Raw genomic sequence first — 23,931 nt, 5'->3', positions numbered from 1 at the left:
GTTGTACTGAGGTCCCAAGCACATGAGGCTAAATAGTAATTGGACCATACCCTATTAATATATAAGTTTGGAGAAAGAATGGCCCCCACCCGCTCTTTGTGCAAGTCCTGATGTGTTGTATAGGAAATGATGATTTTGGTGGGTGGAGGCAGGGGAGTGGAAAAGGAAGGGGAAGGAGAGACTGCTTGCATTGCCATTGTGACAGCCCTTTCAGCTCAGATCTCCCTCTGTTAGCTGGCTTCCTGTCGCAGCTGCCCATATTGCTATTGCAATCCTTATTCACCACTTCAATAAAGATTGAAGATTTTTCCCTTAACCTGAATTCCTGACTCTGGCTGATTTTAAATATGTGGTCATTACACTTACTAGCTGGGTGACCCTGGGTGAGTCACTTAATTCTGTTTACCTTGATTTTCTCATTTGCAAAATGAGCTAGAAAAGGAAATAGCAATAGTATCTCCACAAGAAAACTCTCTGTATGGTTATAAAGAATCAGATATGACTAAAACAACAAAACAACAAGAAAGAGAGAGATAATGTTATTACACAGTTTTCTAAGGCAAAATTATGTCCATGGGGATCCTTATGTGTAATTTAGTGGCCCCAATTTTATATAAATTTAACACTATTGGACAAGATCACAGAATCAAGGAATCTGAGAATTGGAAGGGAACTCACTAGCTATTTAATCCAATGTACACATGAAATCATCTCAAAGGTCCTACCTAGTTCTTTCTATGCTTTTATAATGCAAAAGGGAGTATGGTTAAGGATTAATAAAATCTGGATTTAAATAAATAAAATCCTGATTTTTAAAAAAATAAGCATAAATTATTATAGCTTGCATGTAGTGATGATCTCTTCACATCTGAAATATTCTCTGTTAAATATCTTCAATACGGTGCTTGTTCTCTGAAGGGCAAATGCTAAACATCTTGCCATTGGATTGCTTAATTAGTTTGTCATCGCAACAATCTCATTTTGAATATTTATTGTAACTATGACTTTTAAAAGGGTCCAAAGGATATTTGCTTGTGAAGGATTCAACTGTTTTAATTGAATGACTGAATTTTCTACTATATAAAATGCAAGTATTATGGTTCATGCCTTTTCCCATTCCAGAGAAATTAGCCAAGTGAAAAGGAAAAAGAAAGCCCATATAGTCTATGGAACTAGTCAGGGTTGTATAAATAAATTGGCAGTGATATGAAGAAACTTCCTGAAGAGAAGCCTTCAAAGATAGATCCTCTGGCAAATAGCTTGTCCTGTAGGAATTATCTTTCCTCTTACATGCTATAGTATCATTTTTCTTCCTCTGTGACTGCTCCCCACTCCCATCCTCTCACTCTCTCTCTCCAGATACCATTCCCCACAAGTTTATCTCTATATTCCTCATAGCGGAAAGAAGGCTGTAACTGGGATAACAGAACCTATGTTCAATTTTTTTAAGTTTTATTGACATGAAAGCTACTTTGAGACTCAATTTCCTCTTTAATAAAATGGGAGAGTTGGATGTGGCTCAATGGACACAGTACTGGCCTAGAGTCAGGAAAATTTGAACTCAAATGAGGTTTCAGATACTTAATAACAGTGTGACCTTGTGCAATGATCAACTTAACCACTTTTTGTGTCAGTTTATTCATCTTTAAGATGGGATATATATAGATATAGATATAGATACATACATATCTTCATATAAACATTATACATATACACACATATATGTGGGTAGGTGTAGGTATGTATAAATATCCATGAGTCCTAGAATTGTCATGAGCATCAAATGAAATTAAATTTGTAAAATGCTCAGCAAAGTGTCTGACATATAGTATATAACTTCTATATTTATTATTGTTATTGTTATTCCTTCCAGCAACAGGTTCAAGGACTCATTATCCTTCTCTCTAGTGGATAAAATAATCTGGTTAAATCTTCTTTTAGTAACCCCGGCTTTTAAAATCTCTCCCCTGGATTGCTGAATTGCCTACTTGAATGCTGTCCCAAACTCTAAAGTAAGTTTTTAGAACTTGGAGTAGCCTATACATAAATGTCTAACTTGTGTTTTCTCCATACTTTTCTTAGGGAATAGATTTATCAGTCTTCAAACTGGATGTTTATGTACCCTCTTTATTCACATTTTGATTCTATGTTAAATTTCTTAAGATTATATTTAATAATTTGAAGTAAAAAAAGGAATCCCTATGCTTGTTCTCATCCAAAGAGAGCATAAATCTGGAGATTAAAGTCACATCACCAAAAAGATAGCTATTCCAATCATTTAAAAACTGGATGTCATTAATAATTGTAAGGAAATGAAAAACTTCCTTTAAAATAGTTATTACATATGAATTTCTCATTGTGAATTTAAGGGTAAAAGTTGTGATATTTCTACTTTTGATTTAACTTCCTTATCTATAGAATGAAGATATCAATACATATATATGTATATACTACTTTGCAAGCCTTTTCAGAAAACCAGATACTAAAGATGAGATATTAAAACATTTCTCTTACCTTAATTAAAACTGCTCAAGGACCAGGAAATGGGGGAAAAAAGCCATTAAGCTGGCTATTTGCTAATATGGAGCATTTTTGTCTTTATTAATTTTCTTCTTCTATACATGAACTACAATCCACAGTGTGTCATGCACATAGCACTAGAAGGGATCCCAGAGGTCAAATTCTGTTATTTGTCAAGTGAGAAAACTGAAGCTCAAGGAGATGAATAATTTTGCACAAGATCACATAGTCATCAAGGTTAAGAAGAAAGATTCGAACATAGGTCCCCATGTCTTAGTATTAATTATGTCTTATTGTTAATTGTCTATAATAATAGATAATAACTAATACAATTTTAAATATGTTAAGTGCATCAGAGAATGTCAACAGAGTCTGATTGTGGGAGAGATAGAAGAACAAGAGATTGTGATCTGAAAGGAAGTTTCAGTGTTTAAGAAGATGAAGCCATCGTATTGACTGATCAGAACGTGTTCTCTATAATTGGATTTAACAAATGCTTTAAAATAATGACAAGATTGTAATAGTGATCAACTGCTCCAGGTTTTTTTTTTTTTTAAGATCATCTATATATGATAGCCCCCAATCTATCCTGTTAAAATGGTATTTCCCCCTCATGAATTATATTTCTCATTCTTTAAAAGGTAATTTAAACAAGTTACTGCTATCTCATAAAGAACATAGAATCTTCATATTCTCACCAAAATTCTTCCTCTTGTCCAGTTCTGCCTTCATTAATGAGTTCTTCGTTCATAAAAGTGAAACCTAAAGTAAATAAATCCTATTATTGACAGTGCAATCTAGTGCTAATAGTGCATGTTGAGCTTAGGAACATATGATGAATTTCTGCTGCTACTGCTGCCACTGCAAATATATAATTTACTAATTCACTTATGCTATTATGTCACACATATTTTGAGTATCTGTCATATTCTCCCAGTGTCAAATCAAGCACCAGTCTAGTCTGAGATGTTCCTAGGGCTTCATCTCTTGTAGTCATATTATCTAAAGCCATGGCTCTTGTGCTATACTAATGAACTCACCTACCTTTCCATACAGATGTAGTCAATGTGCTCTTTTTGACATTTGGTTTTCTCTTTCTTAACCCATAAGTAATCTTCTTCAAATGGAATGTTATTAGCATCTTTTCTATCAGCCCCTCCCCTCCTTAGAACTCACATTCAAATTCATTTCCTTCCAGAAGTCTTTTGTGATTATTTCCAATCACTAACAGCCACACTCCATCCCCAAAGACAACCTAGCAGCAACAACTCTTTGATCATCAGGTTGATAAAATATTGGAATGGACTATTAAGGGACTCTGTGGTATCTCTGTCCCAGGAAAGCTTCAAGAAGAAAAGAGAAAACAATTTGTCCCCAATGGTTTAGACATACACTTACCTAAAGGCAAGACCAACAAATCTCTCAGGGTTCCTTCCAGATCTATTATTCTGTAATTTACACTATAAAGTGACTCACATTTTCCCTTTATTTTCCATGATACATTTGGAGATGTGTTCTCATATCTCCTGCTGTCACAGTGAGAGGTAAACAGCTAAAGGAAAATCACATATATGTTCCTGGAAGAGTTCTGTTAATGTGAGTCTCCTGAGACTTTATAATGAATTCATTCTCTACTTTTCTAGTATCACCATGTAATGAAATACACCTGTAACACAAATGAAAAAGATCAGCTATTAAGGAAGTATTATAAGAAAGCTCTTTGCCTCTAAGATAAAGGCAGTGGTATACTGTGGCTGGGAAATGTTTAACCACCAACTCTCCAGGAAAACATAACAAAATAAAACCTGGAAGCTAGACACACTGTTTAGTATAATCTGCTTCACTAACACTTTCATCATCACTTTCTTAAATCTAGGCAATCATCACAAAAATAAATCAAGTTATGATTCATGTTTGCTGGTTTCCAAATTATAAATGCTCACATGGAAAATTGAACAATCAGTTCTCCTGGGTTTTTATGACCTGGTATAAGTTCCCCTATCTAAATAAAAGACATATCTTTTTGACAATCTGAATAAGCTCATTATAAAAACATGTAAAACAATCATACCATGGCTAACTAGTAAATGATTGCAATGAATCTTACAGGTATTCAGTACTATGAAAATAATCATGCTAATTAACTCTAGAACTACAAGCATGAGCAAAAATCAATATATACTTAAGTTTTGTTTAATGAACAAAAAATAAGTAAAACATACTTTATTGTGAAATAGAATATTATAGATTTTCTCATGACCTAAATATCATAGCTACATACTTTAGAAATCACACATGCCACATTCTAACTAAAATTGAGCCATTAAATTGCATACAGAAAGGAGAAATCCTAGTAAATAATGTTGCCCATATGAGATTTAGTTAATTTATGCTTTTGCTGTTCTTGAGTTGTTTTTTAGTCATCTCTAATTCTTTTTGAGTCCATTTTCAGGTTTTTTGGCAAAGATACTGGAGTGGTTTATTATTCCCTTCTTCAGTTCATTTTACAGATGAAGAAACTGAAGCAAACAAGATTAAATGACTTGCCCTGTTAGTAAATGTCTAAGGCTAAATTTGATTTCATTAGGATGAGTCATCCTGATTCCAACTGTGATGCTATGTTGGTTGTGCAACCTAGATGCCCCTCAATCTATGTTATATTTCAAGACATTGTACTAACAGTTCCCCACATCACTACTACAGAAAAATTGCACTAATCAATTGCATTCCTCTATTATCTATCAAGAACTGCTTTATATTAATACTCTACCTATGCAATTATGAAGGAAGAAGGGCAGAGATATATCTACTTTTTTCTCCTCTTCCTGTTTGCTCTTCTGTTATTGCAGAATCATGAAAATAAACCACCTGTGCTAGCTAAACAGTTGGTTTCCAGATGTGCTCAGCTTTAATTGTCTACAGTTTAAGGAATATAGGAAAATAAAGATGGAGACTGCAGCAAAACACATTAATTCCACCTCACTTCAGTATCCTCTCCAAGGTCCTTATTATATTTTTAAAAAGTCAGATTATATAAACTCAATTTGTAAAGGAATGAGAACTTCCTTTCATGGTTTCATATTACTTGGCTGGCAAGGTCAACTTCCAAGTGTTCTCTTCCACCCAACCTCCAGAACATAAACTTGCCTGCACATGGAGAAAAGGGAAGAGAAGGAAGAAAGGAGGGAAGGGGAGAGATGGATACACACACACACACACACACACACACACACACACACACACATTGTTATGACATGTTCAGGTATTCATATCCTTATCCTGTATTTGAAAAATGAAACCTGAAGTAAATAAATCCTATTATTGACAATGTGATCTAGTGCTAATAGTGCATGTTGAGGTTGGAGTAAGAAGATTTGATTCCAAAGTATGCATTATATACTTTCTAACCACATTATGTGTGGAAAGTCACTGAGCTTATCTCAGCCATATTTTCCTCATCTGTAAAATGGAAATATTTATGTCATTAGCATTTACCTGTCTCACATTTGTTGTAAGTCACAGAAAAGATAAGGTATGTAAATTGCTTTGCAAGCCTCTTGAGATATAAATGCCAAGTTTTATTATAACCTGTTGTCTGTGACTATTTTTATTTGTATAACCCCAGGTCCCAAATAGTCTAATTTACAATACAGATTGCTACTATTCAGGGACCACAGGGAAGTGATTTTTAAGATTGACAGTATTTTTGTGACTTAAATTTATAAGATTATAGAAGGGAAAAGTCCCTTTAGCTCTGACTGCATTGCTTCCTATGTCCATGTAATAGTCATCATTTTCCCTGAAGCTACCTTTGCAGGCCACTAAAGTTATTTCTGCTGATGCTAAATAATTATCAAGGCCTTACTTCCAGAAGATTTAAATTGCCTCCAGCAGTTAACTAACTACGCATCACAATTTATGCTAGCCAACAATTTGGGGAAGGTCAACATTTAGGGGAGAAGAGAGTATTTACCTCCTTATCTCTCTCATCCAACAGACCTGACAGAGTTACAAACATGTGGAAAGGTTACTCAACTGTTCGCCATATTCCTTTAATGAAATAGGCATGGTAATTGTCTCATTGATTGTCTAGTTTGTGACCAAGTTTAGTCTATGGGCAGATATTCAAATACATCATAGGATCCTTCTAATGAAGACTGGAACAAGTCTATGCCTTCCTATGCCCATGTAAGCTGAGCCTATTAACTTTAAATGTAATAACCTACAAAATTTACCAAAATCAATACATTAATCTAACAGGTGATGGTTCTGTGAAGTAGATTCTCAATTAGGGTTTCTGGTGCCTTTAATCATTTCTTTATCCAATACAAAAAGAGTTCATGCAAATTACTCCTGGATGTGTTTCATGCAGTATTAGAAGTATTAAAAAAAAATGTCTTCTGGAAAAGTCTTGTGTTTTCTCCATAACAGAAACCCTTTAAAGGTGGATAAAACACATTGAGAATTTGTATATTTTTGGATGGCTTCAGTTTCTCAATCAAGTTCAATTTTAAAAAAATAAAACAATGAAGAATCTTAAATAATTAGTGGTATGATTTGGCCAAATGAAATGGATCATGCCAGTAATTTTGGATAGGATTTTGCTAATATGCTGAAAAAGTTACCAAATTTTCTACATCCTTTAAAGTAGCTATGCAAATAATAGATTATTTTCCTTGAAGAACTAGAAAAAAAGGGGACAATGATTGGTTGGTGTTGTGATCTAGTTCAGATGGATCTGAATCGGTCCCTGTTCGGGTGCCAAAATGCAGTGATCTTTTTCTTCTCAAAACACAGTCAGGTGATAAAAGTTCAGATCTTTTATTATCTCCAATATAGCCCGGTTAGCTTAGAGGCCTATCTCTCTGCTTGGTTCCAAGAGCTCTTGCCGCTTTGTCCTTTGCTTCTGCCTCTGCTTTCTTCAGCCTCCAGCCAGCTCCATTCTTCATGTCATTCCGGTGAAATCCTGACTTGTAGCTTCTTCACTCTGAAGAACTTCCTTGACTGGCCCATTGAAGCTCTATTTATGCTAGTGCTCTCTGGCCCAAAGAGCTTCAAGGGAGGTGTGAACTCATTGAACTCCAATGAGTAAAGATGTGAACACAAGCCTTGTATTAATTAGTTCTACTTAGTACCTTGTTCAGGTTCTGCCCAAAACATCTTCTTGTAAGATTAGATCAACTCTAATTAGTTAGCAGTTAGTAAGGATTCCAACAGGTTGGTTGTTGTCCTTCATTCTCAAAGAGAACCAAAATGACATCACTATGTTAAAGTCAAGTTACTAATGTGTCTGACTATGGTTGATCAGACCAATATGAGTTAAAATATTCTGCTGCGGGTCAGACATAAATAGACCATATGAACATTTGGGGTAGCTTCTCTAATTTTGCACATCTTGTGCTTCCTTTGGGCAAATTCAATTATGCTTTGTTCATAGAGAACAGGACTTTTTCTGATGAGGCTGAGTGGTTCTGTGCCAGTGCCTCCCATATCATACAATTGATTCCCAAGTTCTTAAGAGAGACCTTGAAAATGTCCTTGTATCACTTTTTTTCTGACCACCTTGTGAGCACTTTTCCTGTGTGATATATATTTTGGCAAACATACATTTGGCATTCAAACAATGAGGACAGCCTGACAGAGTTGTGCTTTCTACAATAGAATTGGAATGCTTGGCAGTTTAGTTGAGAAAGAACCTCAGTGTCTGGTATTAAATGCTGCCAAGCAATCTTCAGAATCTTCCTAAGATAATTCAAATGGAAGCAATTCAGTTTCCTGGCATGGTGCTGATATGTTGTCCAAGTTTCACAAGCACACAACAATGAGGTCAATGCAATGGCTCTGTAGACATTCAGTTTGGTAATCAATGGAATACTTCTCCTCTTCCACACTTTCCTTCAGAGCCTCCTAAACATTGTGTGTATCAATCTCATTATCAGAGGTGCTAGGTGGTAGACTGCTAGGTGACTTTGTCAGAAAGACTCATCTTTCATATCTGGTTTCAACTGTGTGATCCTGTGCAAGTCACTGAACTCTGTTTGTTTTGGTATCCTCGTATGTAAAATGAGCTAAAAAAGAGAATGGAAAATGATATACATGATTGAATATCATTAGAGTAGCTCTTTTCATAGTAGTGAAAAATTTTAAACTACAATCTCCTTCCAGGAAACAATTTTTAAAATGTGACATGCAAATATATACAATGTTATTTTTCTATAAGAAAGTATGAAATAGACAATTTAAGAGAAACAGGGAAGATTTTATGAACTGGTACAGAGATATAAGTAGAACTATGAGAAACATTTATTCACTAAAACAACTTTAAAAAGAAAATAATTTTGAAAGATTTTAGAACTCTGACAAGCACTGTGTTGAACCACAAGTCCAAAAGATTGAAGATCAAATCTGATGCTCACCCCCTGAAAGAGTAGATGAACTTAAAATGTAGAAAGGACATGACCATGGCTAATTTATGGGAATTTTGTTATTGTTGTTTTGCTTGCTTATGTATTGAAGACTATGTATTGAAGTCTTTGTTTTTCAGATTCGGTGGTCTATTTTTATTGTTATTGTTGTTTTGTTTTGCTTTTACTTTGCTAAATGGGAAGATAAGGGACAGCTATATTAATTAAAATGCTTGTTAATTTCAAAATTAAAATGATAGAAAAAAATTTTAAATAGGACCATGAAGAACTTCTAACATTAAGACTTCCCATGGATATATAAAAACATAATGTAAAATTTACAGTCACAATGACTCTAGGGATCCATATACAATATTTCTCTTGCAGGCTTAGAGAAAAGTTTGGAGTCATAACAATGAGCAAAATTCAATTAATTTTTTATTCAACAAACATGTACTGAATCTCTACTATGGTATATATGCCTGATATTGATTTAGGAGCTGATTCAAAATAGAAAATTAAATAATCCCTATCCTTGGGGACATTGAATTCTATTAAACAGATACAAACAGTGCAAAGGTAAGAAAACATAACATCCCTACAAACCACAATTCAGCTCCAATTGGAAGCTTCTCTTTAGTAAGAAGTTGGAATTGACACAAATTGATCAGGGAAGCAGATAGACCAGATTTCCAATTCCATGGCTCTTGGAATAACAAAAAAAATCATTGTCATAAAGGTATGTGGTCATGACAGTTTTGTTACAGAGCTGAATAGTAAGAATTTGACTTGTTGAAGTCCTCAGACTCTTTGTAGATGAACAGAGCAATAACTATGAGGGTTATTGTGCCAGTCGATTTATATTATTTGAGAGAATTTTTTTTATATTTATGAGAATATGCCAATATCTAAATTATATCACATGAAGAGACATATAAAACCTATTATAGCAGAGAGAAAGAATGGAGGGGGTGAGCATTGTTTGAACCTTACTCTCATTGGATTCCCTCATTGGAGGAAATAGCATACACATTTAGTTGGGAATAGACATTTATCTTACCTGTAAGGAAGTGTGAGTGGAAGAGGGAAAGAAAAGTAAAGGGAAGATGTTGATAGAAGAATATATCAAGGGAGATTATGGTCAGAAGCAAAATATTGGTGAATAGGCTCAGGGTGAAAAAAAGAAAGAAAAGGGACAGGTAGGATGGAGGAAACAAACACACAGTAAATGATAACTGTGAGTGTGAATGGAATGACTTTCCCATTAAATGGAAATTGGAATGGTTTAAAAACCAGAATGCTACAAGATGTTGTTTATAAAAAACACATTTGAAGCAGAGAAATCTAAACAGAGTATATGTAAAAGACTAGAGAAAAATAAATTACACTTTACCTAAAGTTAAAAAAAAGCAAGGGTAATCATCCTAATTTCAAATAAAGCAAAAGCAAAAAAATAGATCTTATTAAAAGAGATAAGGAAGGAAACTACATCTTGCTTAAAGGTATCATAGAGGATGAAGTAATATCAGTACTAAACATATATGCACCAATGACACAGCATCCAAATTCTTAGATAAATTGAGTTATAGGAAAAAATAGACATCAATGCAGTCCTAGTAGGAGACTTCAACCTCCCTCTCTCAGAACCAGATAAATCTAACCACAAAATAAACAAGAAAGGAATAGGTGAACAGAATTTTAGAAAAATTAAATGTAACAGAACTCTGGAGAAAACTGAAAGAGAAAAACAAGAAATATATATATTATAGTAGAAATGTTGCCTTTGGCAATAAGAGAAGAAAAATAAATAGAAGAAATTAGAATAGAAATTAAAACAGGAAACGTGGAAACAAAACTATTATACTTTACAAATGATATGATGGTATACTTAGAGAAACATAGAGAATCAATTTAAAAAATTACTTGAAATAATTAACAACTTTAGCAACATCGCAGGATATAAAATAAACCCACATAAATCATTATCATTTCTATATTATTGTTGACAAAGGCCAGCAGCAAGATTTGGAAAAGAAATTCCATTTAAAATAATTATAGACAATATAAAATGAAAGTCTACCCGCCAAACCCAAGAAATATATGAATACAAGTACAAAATACTTTTTACATAAATAAATCTAAATTATATCACATGAAGAGACATATAAAACCTATTATAACAGATCTAAAAAATTGAAAAAAAAATGCTCATAAGTAAGTTAAGCTAATATAATAAAAAAGGAAATTCTATCAAAATTAATTTACTTATTTAGTAATCAAACTACCAAAATTTGATTTTATAAAGCTAGAAAAAATAATAATAAATTCATCTGGAAGAAAAAAAGCTCAAGAATATCAAGGGAATTAATGAAAAAATACAGAGGAAGGTGACCTAGCCATACCAAATCTAAAACAGTATTATAAAATGGCAATCTTCAAAACTAATTAGTACTGGCTAAGAAGTAAAGTGATGGATCAGTCTAATGATTTAAGTACACAAGAAAGAATAGTAAATGATGATGGCAATCGTTTGATAAACCCAAAGAGTATAGGTTCTGCATTAAAAACTTAATATTTTACAAAAATATTAAATTTATATACCATAACTTATTCAATCATTCCTCAACTGATGGGCATCAACTCATTTTCCCATTCTTTGCAATGACAAAAAGGGCTGCTATAAAAAGTTAGCAATTTCATAATTAATTATCTCAGTAGATCAATAATGGTTGTCTGGTTAAAGTGAAAAAATTATAGAAATTTTTTAGTCTCAGAATGACTTCAACTCTTGCTTCATTTTTTGAAAGTCATATCATATCCTGCATGTGCCTTACTTCTGCACAGGTAATACTGCACACTAGCAGTTCAGATAACAATCACTGAAGGTGAACCTAGAATTCATGATTCCACATTTCTATTTTTATACTCATATACTTAATGCACTGAAAGATAAAGAATTTGCTGGTATTTCTACAACTTCATCTGTATTAATCCTATAAACAAAGTGCCATTGAAATACTACTTGAGATTTAAAATCCTAGAAAACAGATTCTCTCTATGAAGAATTGAAACAATTCAAGGACCATGGAATCCAAGCAAAAGATAAACTCCCTATAAATGAAAGGGTAGTCCAAGGGATCCTATATTCAGTATTGTAAAAGATCATTTTCAATCTATCCATACAAGAAAAATCAAGTGGCTAAAGAATATCGATTATCCAATTTATAATAAGTAGACAATATCCATCAAGGTGTATATTTTGATAACAGGTAAATAATAGTGATTACCCTGATTTCTACTTTTTGAAGATTATGTATGTTACATTTTGTTCTGATATTCTTCCAAGTAACTCTAATACCATTACAAGAGTAGAAGTTCTCTAGTCTCTCTTATATTGGCTCCAGTGATTATGTTGCTATAATTTTAGTGGTCCCTACATTCCAATTCCATGTAATCACCCATGGTCAGAGTACCGTTTACAAAAATAATATTTGCTTCAAATACATAATAAGAACAAATAAAGAGTTTTCTCAACATGTAAGACATAATCCTCCCTTATACCATCTTAGTCCTTATAGAAAAAAAGTGGATTAGATTCATCACTTCACTCAGTTTACTATATAGGATAATCATACCAAGTTCTGAGTCCAAAGTTTCTCTTGGCTTGATTTCCAGACATTCTAGCTTCTTGTGGCAGCCTCTCTAGATTAACAGTAACATCTTAGTTGGAATCCTACCTCTATTATTGCCAGAGTCTGAGGCAATGACTAGTGGCATTCTACCTGTCAGTTCTTAGGGCTTTAGGTGACTAATAATTATCTTGTTGATATGGAAGAACAAGATCTCACCAGAATGCTTCCTTGTGATTAGTTTGGATCAGGCTGTATCTAGTCAAGGTATTCCCTTTTAATGCTTTTCCTATGAAAGGCTATATTGCCTCCTATGCCTTAGAATCACTTATGTAAATCCACACCACCTTTCAGTTTGCTTTGGAAACAGAATTAGTGAACTAGAAAAAGAAAATAGCTCTCTAAAAAAAATAAAATTGGCATAATGGGAAAAAAAATCCATAAAACAAAACAACTCACTTAAAAACTCAATTGGACAATTAGAAAAAATATATTTAAAAAGCGAGTGAAGAAAATACTTCATTGAAAATCAGAATCAAACAAATGAAATTGAATGACTCGGGGAGACATCAAGAATCAGTCAAGCAAAACCAAAAAAATGAAACAATGGAAAAAAAATGTCAAATACCTTCTCTGGGAAAACAATAGACCTGGAAAATAGATCTAAGAGAGACAATCTGAGAATTATTGGACTCCCTGAAAAATATGGTGAAAAAAAGAGCCTGGACACTATTTTCCAGGAAATTATCAAAGATACTGCCCAGAAGTTATAGAAACAGAGGGTAAAATAGAAATTGAAAGAATTCATCGATCACCTACTGAAAGGTACCCTAAAATCAAAACACCAAAAAATATAGTGGCCAAAGTCCAGAACTATCAGATGAAGGAAAAAATACTGCAAGCTGTGAGAAAAAAATCAATTCAAATATAGAGGAGCCACAATAAGGATTACTCAAGACTTAGCAGCATCTACATTAAAGGATTGAAGGGCCTTGAATATGATATTCCAAAAAGCTAAGGAACTTGATGTGTGACCAAAAATAACTTACCCAACCAAAATGAGCATATTTTTTCCAGGGAAGAAGATGGACATTCAAAGAAATGAGTGAGTTTCACCTATTTTTGATGAAAAAAACAGAACGAAACAAAAAGTTTGATCTACAAATATAGAACTCAAGAGAAACCTAAAAAGGTAAAAAGAAATATTAGGAACTATATTTCTGCTACAAAGATATATAAAGAATACATATATACCTTGTTCTAGATACTAAAGGTAGAAAGGAAATTGTACCAGAAAAGGGTAAAATGGGGGTACTTACATCTCATGAAGAGGCAAAGGAAACCTATTATATCTGAGAGAAAGAATGGAGGGGGATGAAAATAGTGTGTATCTTACTGTCATCAGAATTGGCTTAAAGAAGAAAATTTTAGACATATTCAATTTATAGTGAAACTTCTCCCATCTCATTGAAAAGTGGGAGGGGAAAAGTGAAAAGGGAAGGAATAAGCTAAGCAGAAGGGAATACAGAAATTGTGAGGAAAAGGAGTAAGATATGGGGAGGAATTCTAAGGTGGGGGGAGGGACACTAAAAAGGGAGGGCTGTGAGAAGCAAGTGGTGCTCATAAGTTTAATACTGGGGATGGAGGTAAAGAGCAAAGAAGGGAGAAAAGTATAAATAGGGATTAACAAGATGGCAAGTAATACAGAATTGATAATTTTAGCCATAAATGTGAATGGGAAAAACTTCCCCATAAAGAGGAAGTGGTTAGCAGAATGGATTAAAAGCCAGAATCCTACAATATGTTGTTTACAGGAAACACACCTGAAGCAGGGAGATATATATAGAGTAAAGGTAAAAGGTTGGAGAAGAATCTACTTTGCTTCAGGTGAAGTAAAAAAAGCAGTGGTAGCCATCTTGATCTCAGATCAAGCAAAAGCAAAAATTGATCTAATTAAAAGAGATAAGGAAAGGCACTACATCTTGCTAAAGGGTAGCATAGATAATGAAGCAATATCAATATTAAAAATATATGCACCAAGTGGTGTAGCATCTAAATTTTTAAAAGAGAAATTAAGAGATCTACAAAAAGAAATAGACAGCAAAACTATAATAGTGGGAGATCTCAATCTTGCACTCTCAGAAGTAAATAAATCAAATCACAAAATAAATAAGAAAGAAGTCAAAGAAATAAATAGAATACTAGAAAAGTTAGATATGACAGATCTTTAGAGAAAACTAAATGGAAACAGAAAGGAGTACACTTTCTTCTCAGCAGTTCATGGAACCTATACAAAAATTAATCATATATTAGGACATAAAAACCTCAAACTCAAATGCAGTAAGGCAGAAATAGTAAATGCATCCTTTTCAGACTATGATGCAATGAAAATTACATTCAATAAAAAGCCAGAGGAAAATAGACCAAAAATAATTGGAACCTAAATAATGTCATACTAAAGAATGATTGGGTGAAACAGCAAATCATAGACATAATTAATAACTTCACCCAAGAAAATGACAATAATAAGACATCATACCAAAATATGTGGGATGCAGTCAAAGCAGGAATAAGGGGAAATTTCATATCTCTAAAGGCCTACTTGCATAAAATAGAGAAAGAGGTCAATGAATTGGGCTTGCAATTAAAAATGCTAGAAAAGGAACAAATTAAAAATCCCCAGTCAAACACTAAACTGGAAATTCTAAAAATAAAAGGAGAGATCAATAAAATTTAAAATAAAAAACCTATTGAATTAATAAAACTGAGTTGGTTCTATGAAAAAAGCAACAAAATAGACAAACCCTTAATAAATCTGATTTTAAAAAGAAAAGAGGAAAATCAAATTGTTAGTCCTAAAAATGAAAAGGGAGAACTCGCCACTAATGAAGAGGAAATTAGAGCAATAATTAGGAGTTACTTTATCCAACATTATGCCAATAAATTCGATAACGTAAATGAAATGGAAGAATACCTTCAAAAACATAGCTTGCCCAGATTAACAAAGGAAGAAGTAAATATCCTAAACAGTCCCATCTTAGAAAAAGAAATAGAACAAAATATTAACCAATTTCCTAAGAAAAAATCCCCAGGACCAGATGGATTTACATGTGAATTCTACCAAACATTTAAAGAACAATTAACTCCAATGTTATATAAACTATTTGAAAAAATAGGGATTGAAGGAGTCCTATCAAATTCCTTTTATGACACAGACATGGTACTGATACCTAAACCAGACAGGTTGAAAACAGAGAAAGAAAATTTTAGACCAATCTCCCTAATGAATATTGATGCTAAAATCTTAAATAAAATATTAGCAAAAAGATTACAGAAAATCATCCCCAGGATAATACACTAGGACTAAGTAGGTTTTATACCAGAAAGGTAGGGCTGGTTCAATATTAGGAAAACTATTAGCACAATTTACTATATCAATAACCAAATTAACAAAAACCACATAATCATCTCAATAGATGCAGAAAAAGCATTTGATAAAATCCAACATCCATTCCTAATAAAAACACTTGAGAGGATAGCACTAAATGGACTTTTCCTTAAAATAGTCAGAAGCATATATTTAAAACTGTCAGTAAGCATCATATGCAAGGAGGAAAAACTGGAACCTTTCCCAGTAAGATCAGGAGTGAAACAAGATTGCCTACTATCACCATTATTATTCAATATTGTATTAGAAATGCTAGCTTTGGCAATAGGAGTTGAGAAAGAGATTAAAGGAATTAGAGTAGGTAATGAAGAAACCAAACTATCACTCTTTGCAGATGATATGATGGTATACTTAGAGAATCCCCAGAGATTCTTCTAAAAACCTATTAGAAATTATTCATAACTTTAGCAAAGTTTCAGGATACAAAATAAATCCACATAAATCCTCAGCATTTGTATACATCACCAACAAAATCCAACAACAAGAGATACAAAGAGAAATTCCATTCAAAATAACTGTCAATAATAAAAATATTTGGGAATCTATCTACCAAAGTAAAGTCAGCAATTATATGAGCAAAATTACAAAACACTTTCCACAGAAATAAAGTCAGATTTTAATAAATGGAAAAAATATTAAGTGCTCTTGGTTAGCCCGAGTGAATATAATAAAGATGACAATACTCCCTAAACTAATCTATTTATTTAGTGCTATACCAATCAGTCCCCCAAGAAACTATTTTAATTATCTAGAAAAAATAACAACAAAATTCATATGGAAGAAAAAAAGGTTGAGAATCTCAATGGAATTATTGAAAAAAAAATTAAATGAAGGTGGCCTAGCTGTACTTGACCTAAAACTATATTATAAAGCAGCAGTTACCAAAACCATTTGGTATTGGCTAAGAAATAGATTAGTTGATCAGTGGAATATGGTAGGTTCACAAGACAAAATAGACAGTAACTATAGCAATCTACTGTTTGACAAAGCCAAAAATCTCAACTTTGGGGATAAGAATTCATTATTTGACAAAAACTGCTGGGAAAACTGGAAATTAGTATGGCAGAAATTAAGCATGGACCCACACTTAACACCATACACCAAGATAAGATCAAAATAGGTCCGTGATTTAGGCATAAAGAACAGGATTATAAATAAATTAGAGAAACATATGATAATTTACCTCTCAGCCTTGTGGAAGAGGAAGGAATTTGTGACCAAAGATGAACTAGAGAACTTTCATTATATCAAATTAAAAAGCCTTTGTACAAATGAAATTAATGCAAAGAAGATTAAAGGGAAGCAATAAACTGGGAAAACATTTTCACAGTTAAATGTTCCGATAAAGGCCTCAGTACCAAAATATATACACAATTGACTCTAATTTATAAGAAATCAAGCCATTCTCCTATTGATAAATGGTCAAAGGATATGAACAGACAATTTTCAGATGATGAAATTGAATCTATTTCCACTCATATGAAAGAGTGTTCCAAATCACTATTGATCAGAAAAATGCAAATTAAGACAACTCTGAGATACCACTACACACCTGTGAGATTGGCTAAGATGACAGGAAAAAATAATGATGAATGTTGGAAGGGATGTGGGAAAACTGGGACACTGATGCATTGTTGGTGGAGTTGTGAACGAATCCAACCATTCTGGAGAGTAATCTGGAATTATGCCCAAAAAGTTATCAAACTGTGCATACCCTTTGATCCAGCAGTGTTTCTACTGGGCTTATATCCCAAAGAGATACTAAAGAAGGGAAAGGGACCTGTATGTGCCAAAATATTTGTGGCAGCCCTATTTGTAGTGGCCAGAAACTGGAAAATGAATGGATGCTCATCAATTGGAGAATGGTTGGGTAAATTGTGGTATATGAAAGTTATGTTATTGTTCTGTAAGAAATGACCAGCAGGCTTGAATACAGAGAGGCTTGAAGAGACTTACATGAACTGTTAAGTGAAATGAGCTGAATCAGGAGATCATTATATACTTCAATAATGATTCTGTTTGAGGATGTATTTTGATGGAAGTGGATTTCTTCCACAAAGAGAAGATCTAACTCAGTTTCAATTGATCAGTGATCGACAGAAGCAGCTACACCCAAAAAAAGAACACTGGAAAATGAATGTACACTGCTTGCATTTTTGTTTTTTTTTTTCCCGAGTTATTTTTACCTTCTGAATCCAACTCTTCTTGTATGACAAGAGAACTGTTCGGTTCTGCACACATATATTGTATCTAGAAATACTGTGACATATTTAACATGTATAGGATTGCTTGCCATCTGGGGGAGGGGCTGGAGAGAGAGAGGGGAAAAGTCAGAACAGAAGTGAGGGCAAGGGTAATGTTGTAAAAAATTACCCAGGCATGTGTTCTGTCAATAAAAAGTTATAATTTTTTTTTTTAAATCTTATATTCTTTCTTTGAAGTTGTGTGGCTGAGAATCAAGGAACTCTACAGTGTCCAAACAACTGAAGTTGAGACTCATCTAAGCAACAATATATCATTTGATGGAATAAACTGTTACAAAGAGGAAGCTAGGTAGTTCAGTAACTATGGCACTAGACTTAGAATCAGGAAAAAAAATCATCTTCATGAATTCAAATCTGACTTTAGACACTTATTAGTTACATGAACCTGGGCAGGTCACTTAACCCTGTCCCAGTTTCTCTTTTTAAAATGAGCTGGAGAAGGACATGGTAGACCACCCTAATAACTGTCAAGAAAACCTCAAAATGAAGTCATGAATAGTTGGATACAACTGAAATGACCTTACAACAATGTATTACAGACAAAAAAACAACTTGGAAAAAGGGGTGACAGTAAATTGTATGTAAGAATTGTATATGCCAATATGAAGAGAGACCAAATATATTAAAAAGAGGAGAGATTAACTAATAGATATTGTGTGCTCTAGGAAGTCCCTCACTCACTCCCTGGGTGCTTTGGGTAGACCTTTTTTTGCCAAATTTATAAGGGGACATAGACAAGGAATACACAAGAGGGTGAGCATTAGTATTTTATAATCTGCAAAACTGTAGAGAATATTCCCTTCAATTAGATCACTGATTAACTGGAAACTCCCTACAAAACAATATTTCCTGTAAAATGTGGTACCTTCAACTGAACACAACAATCCCAGGACTATTTTGAACAAAGACTACAATATTTTATTCAGAGAATTATCTCTTCTACTTATTCCTGAACATTATGGTTCTCCATGTAATTTAAAAGCCCATTAATTTTTTCTTAGCTTCTATAACACACTGTTAATTATTATTAAACTTGTAATCTGCTAAAACACACAGGGGGGATATGTTTTCAAAGATTGCTTTCTACTAGGTCTCCTTTATAATGTATTTGTGAGTTATCTTTTTTAACCCATGTGTAAGAATTATCTTTTATCTCTCTTAAATGTCATTCTATTAGATTTCTCTAAAAAAAAATTTCCATAGAAAGAGCTTCATGGAGTTTGAATGTATTATCCATCATGTTCATTGTCACATGCAAATTTGTAAAATCTGTAAATGCTATGAGTATATTCTCTGTGCTTTTATCCAAGTCACTGAAAGACATTTCAAAGATTACTGATTCAACCACCTAATCTTAAAGTGCCACAACTAGGGATCTCCTTTTTTGAAAGTTCTATTGGGAATATATGCAGGGCGGAGCCAAGATGGCGGAGCAGGCACACACGACTCTCTAAGCTCCTCTCATTACCCCGCATAACCAACTATTTAATCCAGCCTCAAAAATAACTCTTCACTGCTTAAATTCATGAAGATAAGAAGCACTACAATTTACCAGCCGATCCGGAAGCTCACCAGGAAAGGTTTGTCCTGAGGGGCCAGGAACAGACTAGCACAGGCAGTGAGAGACTAGCATCCTGAGCAAACCAGGGGTGGGAGTGATCTCTGTGGCTAGAGAAGTTATAGAGACAACTCTGCTATAGGCTAAGTGCTCTGCCTTGATTACAAAGCAGTAAACTGGCAGAGAAGTTAAAGCCTAAAACAGAGGGTCCTCTAAAAAATGCCAGAACCTAATGAGATCTAGCTGTAACCCCTCAAACCCGGAAGTGACTCAGGCAGACTTTACTGCAGCCCTGTGGCCACATCCGGCAGTTTGGGGCTTTTGTGGGGGCAGTTACTAATCTGCGGGGCAGCGGGGCATAGCTTGGGCAGCCTCTGATCCGCAGAGTGGGGGGCTCAGCCTGGGCAGCCTCTGATCGGCAGAGTTGGGGGCTCAGCCTGGGGCAATAGAACCTCCCCAGCTGACTGCACTTCTGGGCAGACACTTCTGGTCCCTGCAAATCCATTCACTGCTCAGCTGCTAATACCCATAGCCCCAGGGCAGGGTTTGGCTTGGGACAGTGAAACTATCACTGCTAAGTGTCTAGCCTCAGGGCAGTCGTTATCTCACACAGCTGAGGTTCTTTGAAAGGCACTTTCCCAGCCGGGCCATGCAGGCCTGAGTTACTTTCTGGTGGGGAACTCTTTCCCAGAGCACTCCAGTACCTCGCTGCTTTTTGTAGCCGGTCAACAGGACAGCTACCCAGTCCATATACCTTTCACTGCTCTGCAGAGGAAGCTAGTAACCTCCTGGCTCTGAAGGCAAACCTTACAGGCTTTAACAAAATGAGTAAAAAAATCAAAAGAACGATTGATAGTTTCTACACAGAAAGAGAACAGCTTTTCAATCCTGAAGAGACTAATAGCAGAGAGTCTCCAGACGATTGTTGGTCTCCAATACAAAAGGCTCTCCTAGAAGAGACTATTAAAAACCTTAAAAGAGAGCTAGAAGAGAAATGGGGAAAGGCACATAACTCACTAAAAGAAAAATTTGATAAAGTGGAAAAAGAAAACAACTTCCTGAAATGTGAATTGGAAAAAGTAAAAAAACTCCCAAGAAGTTCAGGGAAACAGAGTTTGCGAATTGGAAAAAGAAAATGACTCACTAAAAAAAAAAAAAAAAAAAAAAAAAAAAAAATTAGTGAAATGGAAAAAAATTCCATAGAGCAAAACAACTCAATTGGACATATACAAAAAGAAGTTAAAAAAGCTAATGAAGAAAATAACTCACTAAAAATTAGAACTGAACAAATAGAAATGACTGATTCATTGAGACATCAAGAATCAGTCAAGCAAAACCAAAAAAATGAAAGATTGGAAAAAATGTCAAATATTTACTTGGAAAAACAACAGACCTAGAAAATAGATCTAGGAGAGATAACTTGAGGATCATCTGACTACCCGAAAATTATGATGAAAAAAAGAGCCTAGATACTATTTTACAGGAAATCATCAAAGAGAACTGCCCAGAAGTAATAGAACCGAAAGGGAAAATAGGCATTGAAAGAATTCATCGAACACCTTCTGAAAAAGACCCTAAAATAAAGACTCCAAGGAATATTGTGGCCAAACTTCAGAATTTCCAGACTAAAGAAAAAATTTTACAAGCAGCCAGGAAAAAACAGTTCTAATACCGAGATGCCACAATAAGGGTCACGCAAGATCTGGCTGCATCAACATTAAAGGATTGAAGGGCCTGGAATCAGATATTCCGAAAGGCAAAAGAACTCAGAATGCAGCCAAGAATAAACTATCCAGCTAAGCTGAGTATTTTTTTCCACGGAAGAAGATGGGCATTTAATGAAATAGAGGAATTTCATCTGTTTCTAAGGAAAAAACCAGACTTAAACAAAAATTTTTATCTTCAACAACAGGAATCAAGAGAAGTAGAAAAAGGTAAAAGGAACTCTTGAGAACTGTATTTCTGTTGTGAATATACATAAAAACCATATGTATAATTTGATTTTACCAATATAACATAAAAAAGGGAAGTAGAAATGGAAAGGGGATAGTGTCAGAAAAAGGGAAGAAGGGAGATAAAAAGAGGGAAACTACATGTGACAATGAGGCAAAGGAAACCTATCAAATATGAGGGAACGTAGAGAGGGGGAGGAACATTGTGTGAATCCTACTCTCATCAGAGTTGGCTCAAAGAGGAAAAAATTGACATATTTGTTTTACAGAGAGTCTTCTCTCACTTCATTAAAAAGTGGGAGAGGAAAAGGGAGAAGGAAAAAGAGTAATAAGGGAAGGGTACAAGAAAGGGGAAGGGATTCAAAGGGAGGAGGGAGGGATACTAAAGAGGGAGAGCTGTGCGATGTTAGTGGGATCAATAGGGAAGAAGGGAAGGAGGGCAAGAAAAAGAAAAGTATAATCTGGGGATATTAGGATGGCAGGAAATGCAGAATTGGTTATTTTAACCGCAAATGTGAATGGGATGAACTCTCCCATAAAGAGGAGACAGACAGCAGACTGGATCAAAAGTCAGAACCCTACAATCTGTTGTTTACAGGAAACACATTTAAAACAGGGAGATACATACAGACTAAAGGTAAAAGGCTGGAGCAGAATCTATTATGCTTCAGGTGAAGTCAAAAAAGCAGGGGTAGCCATCCTTATCTCAGATCAAGCAAAAGCAAAGATTGATATAATTAAAAGAGATAAGGAAGGAAACTATATCTTGCTTAAGGGTACTATAGACAATGAAGCAATATCAGTATTAAACATATATGCACCAAGTAGTATAGCATCTAACTTCCTTAAAGAGAAGCTAAGAGAGTTGTGAGAAGAAATAGACAGCAAAACTATAATAGTGGGAGATCTCAATCTTGCATTCTCAGATTTAGATAAATCAAATAACAAAACAAATAAGAAAGAAATTAAAGAGGTAAATACAATATTAGAAAAATTAGGTATGATAGATCTCTGGAGAAAACTGAATGGTGACAGAAAGGAGTATACTTTCTTCTCAGCAGTTCATGGAACCTACACAAAAATTGACCATATATTAGGACAGAAAGACCTCAAAATTAAATGCAGGAAGGCAGAAATAGTAAATGCTTTCTTTTCAGATCACAATGCAATAAAAACTACATTCAACAAAAAGTTAGGTGTAAATAGACCAAAAAGTAATTGGAAACTAAATAATCTCATCTTAAAGAATGATTGGATGAAACAGCAAATTATAGACACAATTAATAATTTCACTCAAGATAATGACAACAATGAGACATCATATCAAAATTTATGAGATGCAGCCAAAGCAGTAATAAGGGAAAATTTTATATCCTTAGAGGCTTACTTGAATAAAATAGAAAAAGAGAACATCAATGAATTGGGCCTGGAACTTAAAAAGTTAGAAAAAGACCAAATTAAAAACCCCCAATCAATTACTAAACTTGAAATTCTAAAATGAAAAGGAGAAATTAATAATATAGAAAGTAAAAAAAAAAAAACTATTGAACTAATAAATAAAACTAAGAGTTGGTTTTATGAAAAAACCAATAAAATTGATAAGCCTTTAGTAAATCTGATTAGAAAAAGGAGAGAGGGAAATCAAATTGGCAGTCTTAAAAATGAAAAAGGAGAACTTACCACTGATGAAGAAGAAATTAAAGAAATAATAAGGGGTTACTTTGCCCAACTTTATGCCAATAAATTTGATAACCTAAGCGTAATGGATGACTACCTCCAAAAATATAGGCTTCCCAGATTATCAGAGGAGGAAGTAAATTGCTTAAATAGTCCCATTTCAGAAAAAGAAATAGAACAAGCTATTAATCAACTCCCTAAAAAAAAATCCCTGGGACCAGATGGATTTACATGTGAATTCTACCAAACATTCAAAGAACAATTAGCCCCAATGCTTTATAAACTATTTGAAAAAATAGGGAATGAAGGAGTCCTACCAAACTCCTTTTGTGACACAGACATAGTACTGATACCTAAACCAGGTAGGCTGAAAACAGAGAAAGAAAATTATAGACCAATCTCCCTAATGGATATTGATGCTAAAATCTTAAATAAGATATTAGCAAAAAGACTACAGAAAATCATCCCCAGGATAATAC

This window comes from Antechinus flavipes, chromosome 1 (assembly GCF_016432865.1).
Source record: "Antechinus flavipes isolate AdamAnt ecotype Samford, QLD, Australia chromosome 1, AdamAnt_v2, whole genome shotgun sequence".
NCBI lineage: Eukaryota > Metazoa > Chordata > Mammalia > Dasyuromorphia > Dasyuridae > Antechinus > Antechinus flavipes.
This window is presented reverse-complemented; position numbering follows the sequence as displayed.